The sequence below is a fragment of the Chlorocebus sabaeus genome, chromosome 7, assembly GCF_047675955.1.
Source record: "Chlorocebus sabaeus isolate Y175 chromosome 7, mChlSab1.0.hap1, whole genome shotgun sequence".
In the NCBI taxonomy this organism is placed as follows: domain Eukaryota; kingdom Metazoa; phylum Chordata; class Mammalia; order Primates; family Cercopithecidae; genus Chlorocebus; species Chlorocebus sabaeus.
Window position 1 is genome coordinate 1,646,340 of NC_132910.1, and position 7,555 is coordinate 1,653,894.

General features: G+C 40.1%; 1 pseudogene; it reads left to right on the plus strand.

Moving 5' to 3' along the window:
* The first annotated feature begins 1,136 nt into the window (after window positions 1-1,136).
* LOC103235601 (CMP-N-acetylneuraminate-beta-galactosamide-alpha-2,3-sialyltransferase 1 pseudogene) lies at window positions 1,137-2,173 on the plus strand (annotated as a pseudogene).
* The last annotated feature ends 5,382 nt before the right edge of the window (window positions 2,174-7,555 follow it).

Below are 7,555 nucleotides of genomic sequence, written 5' to 3' on the forward strand. Positions count from 1 at the left end.
GCAGGGCACTCTGCAGCTGTCCTACCTGGCAGTGGGCTTAGGAGACACTTTGTTTGTTCCCTACCTGGGCACCATGTGTTTCCACTGTTGAAGAAAAGACTCAAACTTTGTAAAATATTTGGAGAGATTTATTCTAAGCCAAATTTGAGTGACCATGACCTGTGACACAGCCCTCAGGAGACCCTGAGAACATGTACGCAAGGTGGTCGGGGAGCAGATTGGTTTTATATATTTTAGGGAAACATGAGACTTCAAGTACATTTAAGAAATACATTGGTTCCATCCAGAAAGGCAGGAGAACTCAAAGTGTGGGGGGAGGGGGAGGGGAGCACGGAGTTTCTAGCTTATAGGCAGATTTTAAAAATTTTTAGTTGACTATTGGTTAAGTTTATCTAAAGACCTGGGATCAATGGAAAGGAAATATCTGGGTTGCTATAAGAGGTTATGGAGAGCAAAGTTTTATCATACAGATGAAGCCTCCAAGGTAGTGGGCTTCAGAAAGAATGGGTTGTAAAAATTTCTTAGACTTAAGGTTTATGTTGATGTTAATGCTGGAGAGTTATAATGAGGCATGTCTAACCCCCACTTCCCATCATGACCTGAACCAGTCTCTCAGATTAAATTTTATTAGTGCCCTGGCTGAGGAGGAAGTCCATTCAGGTAGTCTGGCTGGTGGGGGACTTAGAATTTTATTTTTGGTTTACACCATTAGCTCAGAGGCTCATTGATGATATCCCTCAAGTCTGACAAGCGGAGACCTCTTCTGGTGGTGTTACCGCAACACTGGCCTGAGTTCTTTGGCTCACTCATAAGTAAAAATTAACACTAGTGTAAACAGGAATTTATTTCAGGCAAGTTTTAATAGGCTTGTGGCTCTAGCAGCACAAGGGAGCAGAGTATAGAAAAGAAGTCCTGATGTAATCTCCCAAAAGGGTTCTGCTCTTGTCATTTTAAGGAAGTTGAGGCAGGAAAAAGGAGCGTTGTGTAGGCAATGTTTAGGAAGGGTATTCTCTGTACCTACACAGTGAGGTCTCATGCCCAAACATGAAGCACATGCGTCAGAGGCATTTGAACCAGAGTCACTCCATCTTGAATAGGGGCTGGGTAAAATAAGGTTGACACCTACTGGGCTGCATTCCTGAGAGATTAGGCATTCTTACTCACAGGATGAGATAGGAGGTCGGCACTAAGTACAGGTCACAAAGACCTTGCTGGTAAAAAGAGTGGTAAAGAAGCCAGCCAAAACCCACCAAAACCAAAATGGCAACAAAAATGACCTCGGGTCATCCTCACTGCTCATGCATTAGTATGCTAAAAGATACCTACCAATGGTGGCTGGGGCTCCAGCAGGAGAAGAAGCCCAATATCTTAAACAACACGATCAAGGAGTTCAGAGCAGTACCTGGGAATGTGGACCCAATGCTGGAGAAGAGGTCGGTGGGCTGCTGGCGCTGTGCTGTTGTGGGCAACTCAAGCAACTTGAGGCAATCATCGTATGGGCCTGAGATAGACAGTCACAATTTTGTGCTCAAGATGAACAAGGCACCCACGGCAGGGTTCGAAGCTGATGCCGGGAGCAAAATAGCCCACCTCTGGGGTACCCTGAGAGCTTCTGGGAGTTCGGGGTCAATGTAAGCATGGTCCTGGTGCCCTTCAAGATCACTGACTTGTTGTGGGGGGTGACAGCCACCACCACGGGTGCCATTTCCCACACCTACACCCTGTTCCCTGCGAAGATCAGAGTGAAACAAGATAAGATCCTGATCTACCACCCAGCCTTCATAAAGTATGTCTTCAATAACTGACTGCAGAGCCACAGGTGGTACCCATCCACCAGCATCCTCTCAGTCATCTTCTCAATGCACGTCTGCGATTAGGTGGACTTGTATAGCTTCTGAGCAGACAGCAAAGGGAACTTACACCACTACTGGGAGAACAACCTGTCTGTGAGGCCTTTTTGCAAGATTGGGGTAAACGATGCAGACTTTGAGTCTAACATGACGGCCACTTTGGCTTCATCAATAAAATCTGGATCTTCAAGGGGAGATGATGCAGTGAAGGGTTGAGGATGGATGCACCGTCATGCCTCTGTGTTTCCAGTCCCAGCATCTTGCCGGAGCCAGCTCATCCGGAGGCTTGGAGGGTCAGCCTCAGGTGTGTGCCTGGGTGCCACTCGCAGCCTCTTGCACCCAGCCGTTGGCAGCATCTACTCAGGAAAGTCACTAACCAGCATGGCAGAGCACGTCTCAAAATCTGTCTTGGGTGGGGACAACGTCCCCCTCACTGCTGCCCCAGGGCTGGGGAGATGCTGGAAAAGGTTCAACCTCCACACATTAAAATCATTTTGACTTCTGGGGTGGGCTTGAGGAACAAATTTTGAGGTAAGACCTCAAAAGTACAAGCAACCAAAGCAAACATTGACAAATAGAATTACATCAAGCTAAAATTCTTCTGCAGAGCAAAGTAAACAACCAATACAGTGAAGAGAGAACGCATTGAATGGAAGAAAATATTTGAAAACTACTCATACAAGAGATTAATAATCAGCTTATATAAGTAACTCAACTCAATAGCAAAAAGCCCCAAATAATCCAATTTCAAAATGGGCAAACGATCTAAATAGGCATTTATCAAAAGAAGGCATATACATGGCCAACAGACATATGAAAAAATGCTCAACATCACCAATCACCAGGGAAATGCAAATCAAAACCACAATAAGATATAATCTCACCTCAGTTAAGATTACTATTACCAAAAAGACAGAAAATAACAGATGCTGGTGAGGGTGTGGCAAAAGGAGAACACTAGCGCATTGCTGGTGGGAATGTAAATTAGTACAGAAACTATGAAAACCAATATGGAAGTTTCTCAAAAATCTAAAAATAGATCTACCACATGATCCAACAATCCCATTCCTGAGTATACATACAAAAATGAAATTCAATAAATTTAAAAGGTATCTGCATGCCCATGTTTATTACAGTACTATTCATAATAGCCAAGATATAGAATGAATATAAGTATCCATCAACAGATGAATGGATTTTAAAAATGTGTCATCTATACAAAAACACGAAATCATGTAGTGTGAAGCAACATAGACGGAACTGGAGGTCATTGTTAAGTGAAATGCCAGGCATAGAAAGACAAATAGCGCATATTCTCACTCATAAGTGAGAACTAAAAAAGCGGATCTCATGGCAGTAGAGAGTAGAATGATGGTTACTACAGGCTAGGAAGGTTGGGGGTAAGAAGGATGAAAATGGTTGGGTAATGGGCACAAAAACACAATTAGATAGAGGTAACAATTTCTAGTGTTCGATAGCACTAGAGGGTGACTACAGTTAACAATAATTTATCGTGTATTTCAAAATAGCTAGAAGGAAAGATGTGAAATGTTCCTGACACAAAGAAATGAACAATGTTTGAGGTGATGGATATCCCCATTACTCTGATTTTATCATTATACATTGTATGCAAATATCAAAATACCCTATAAACATATGCTTATTATGTATGTATTAATTTTAAAAAGAAATAAAACCATAATATTGTTGAACATTACATAAAAGCAACAGAAAAGGGAATTCTCTGAAATTAGAAAAGTTTTCCCCAAACCTGAGAGAAAGCAAATAAGCATAGTATAAGAAAGTAAAAATCTGCTTTGCCATTCATCAGGTATGGGATAACAGGCATAAATAAAGCCAGCTATGAAATTAACAGAAAATAGTATTTCTCTTTGGAAGATGTTTTAAAATGTCACACATACACATACACACATACCCTTAGAGGAACTACTGATTTTTTACTCACACAATGCCCTTTTCTCTAAAATCATAGAGAATATATGACAATATCAAAAGATTGTCAAAAACTCTCCTGTGTAAATCCTATTATTAAGGTTGAAATATCTCACTCTTGGCTAGAATATCTAAAGTCATATTGACACAGAGAAATAGCTTCTACTTCTAAGAGGCAGAACTTTGCACTTTCTGAAAAACAGAACTCTGGTTCCATCTGGTATTAGGTTGGTGCAAAAGTAATTGTGGTTTTTGCCATTACTAATAGTTTAGGTGTAGTGTAGACTTCTTTACAAACAGCCTTGCTTTCTTTTGAGTCTATCAAAGCACTACTTCATTTTAATTCCTTCTAAACTCCATACTTCCCCAAATTCCTACAATAAATCTATCTCTTCCTCTGTTGGTGAGGCACCCCATGGTTCTTCCGGAATGTGGGTTCCCTCCATGCAATGAGCCAGTAAACCTGATGATATGGTTTGCTTTGTGTCCCCACCCAAATCTCACCTCAAATTGTAATTCCCATGTGTCCTGGGAGAGACTGGTGGGAGGTGATTAGATCATGGGGGTGGTCCCCCCATGCTGTTTTTGTGATGAGGGAGTTCTCCTGAGATCTGATGGTTTTAAAAGTGGCAGTTTTTCCTGCACTCTCATTTCTCTCCTGCCACCATGTAAGATATGTCTTGCTTCTCCTTCACCTTCTGCCATGATTAAGTTTCCTGAGGACTCCCCAGCCATGTGGAACTGTGAGTCAACTAAATCTCTTTCCTTTATAAATTACCCAGTCTCGGGTATTTCTTTATAACAGTGTGAAAACAGACTAATACAACTGACTTTCTAAATTACCGTTTTGTTCCTGATAAATGTAGGCTTATTGGGCTAAGAAGCCTGTCTGATACTAGTTCAGGAACATCAATTTCACATAATAATGAGCAACAACTCATGCCTGTAATCCCAGCACTTTGGGAGGCCGAGGCGGGTGGATCACGAGGTCAGGAGATCAAGACTATCCTGGCTAACACGGTGAAACCCCATCTCTACTAAAAATGCAAAAAATTAGCCAGGCGTGGTGGCGGGCACCTGTAGTCCCAGCTACTTGGGAGGCTGAGACAGGAGAACAGCGTGAATCTGGGAGGCAGAGCTTGTAGTGAGCTAAGATCGTGCCACTGCACTCCAATCTGGGTGACAGAGCAAGACTCCATCTAAAAGAAAAAAAAAAAATGAGCAACAAGAAAAGCATCAAGTTCAAATCCCATGCAAAGTTATTATGTGAAAAGAGAGAATAAGGAATATAACATCATCATCACAGATAACAAGAACATACCTGAAAGATGCACTACAAAACAGTTTATTATTTTGAAACTAGTTAAATGACATTAGAGAAATGATGCAAAATACGGAAGAACAATTTGATTCTGAATTAGAAAAACCTCAGAAATGAGGTGACAGAACTCAGGAGAATTAGTAATAAAGAATAAACTAGAAGAAACACAAAAGCTAATAAATACAACAGATTATGATTTGCTGTAAAGAACCTGAGTCAATATTTAGATCAATATTTCTGTAATAATTCTGATTGTCAGACACTCTTTCTCCAATTAAACAGAGAAATAAGTTAATAAGTAAATTATTAACTTTGTTAATTATTTGTTATTTAATTTGTTAATTAAAATTAACAAAGAGTGTCTGACATTCAGGAGGGGCTCATGATAACACTAGTCTCATCAAATGATGGTATATCAATTGTTGAAAACAGTTTGTACCTTTTGTATATGAGTTAGTTTTGCTGAATGTAAAAATCCTTGGCCTATACATTTTCCCCCTAAGTTTCCTCAATATGTCATTCTACTTTCTCATGACATAAAGCCTCACTGTCAAAAAGTTGTGATAGCCTAGTTTTCTTTCCCATTTTACATGTGACAAAACATTAAAATCTGTTAAATCTGGTTGCTTGTTACATGCCTGAAATAATTCACACCGTATTTTATCAAATCTAACATGCACTCAATTTTAAGATGCACCATTATTTTCTGTATTTATTTTTTAAAAATTCGTCCTCTATTTACGGATGTTAAAATATGAAGAAGTGTGGGTAATGGCAGGCCATTGTTTTGGACTAGCCTTCTACACCAGGCTCCATCAGATCAAACCAGAATGGAGTTGCTTGTGCTAAGCACCATGTAATTAAAATGGATTTTGAAAAACTGAGCCAGTTTTAAAAAACAAACAACCCCCCCCCCCAAAAAAAAAAGACAACAAAAAAAACCTCTAGTGAACCTAGTGGGAATAATAAGGAAGTATGCTCTGTTTTAACATTTACAAAGAAAGAAATGTTGAAATAATCTGATTTTTGTTCTGTTTCTGCTTTTTTCAGTCCTTTTCTGCCTATAAAGCCAATGTTCTCTGTTCAGCTCATTGGAACACTCATTCTATTTCATAGAAAAGTCACTTTCTTAAATTTTCATTTACTTTCTATTTTTGGCTTCCCATGATGAACCTGATAAAACTGGTGAGCAATGTTATCTCTATTGTCTGCTTATTGTTTAGTCATTAGGTTCTTAATGTTTAATAGGCATTCAACAAATACTTAGGAAGAAAATTAGTATGGAAGGGAAAGCAGAGGGAGGGAAACAAAGAAACTGACAGTATCTGTAGGGTGGGCTAGCCAAATATATTTTACTTGTTAACTTTAGAATAAAGAGAAAAGTCAGGGAATAAACTTAGTGCTAGAGCAGAGCCTTGAAAGAATACAACACAGATCAAGTAAATTTTAATGTGGAAAAGGTTCACAACCAGATTGAGGAACACGGATAATGCTATAGGTGAGCAACATAAAGCTTCCAGGTATTTTAAGATGTGCAATTTTGAAGAGAGTAGAGGGGCACAAAGGATGATACAGTTTTGCCTGGACCCTCATCTCCACATGAGAGAGGAAAAATTTCTAATTAAAAATATGATACATCACTGAGAATTACATAATACTGAAAGTCAAAGCATATGCTAGTTTTAAAAATCCTGCAGATGTTTATTCAAATATACAGTGTTAGAGTGAAAGACAAATCCTAATGTTATTGTGTCCAACTCATTGTTGCTTTCTAAGAAAGGTGACACGACGTAAATGAAAAGAATTATATGAGAACTCCTTACACATGTGTTCTGATAATCTAACAGTTATTAGCTCTATGACCTTGACCAAGTCACTAGCACTGACCGGAAGTTCCTTTCCCTTACCCACAAATTTGAGCGACCAAAGTGGATGATCTAACGTCATCTATGGCACTACAAATCACATGATTCTATTAAATCTGAGGCAGTGCCTCACATGTAGTGGATTCCCAAAATTATTTATTAAATGTATAACATCTTTAAGTGGAATCCCCTCACTGACAATCTGGAGGTATTAGCAGCCTTCAGTTTATTTATAAAATAAAGCTGTTTCCTCTTCTTACTATAAGACTCTTTTAAGGATCTGCAACGCAATCCCATCATTTCTCGGGTTACTAGAGTCCTGCATGTTTGGCTGTAGAGCAAGGGTGACGCGTAACTTCTGGACTTTGGTTCCATCTACATATGCCGGATGCGGATGCCAATCGCAAACGTAACGTCCCCTTCGGCCACCTGCACCACAGCACTCCATGCGGCCACACCCAAACCGGAAACCGGTACACCCCTAGGGTTGACGGGAAGGCGCTGCCGGGCTGCTAGCTTCCCCAGGCCCGCCCCTCTGATGACGTCTCCGCCCGCCCCTTGACCCC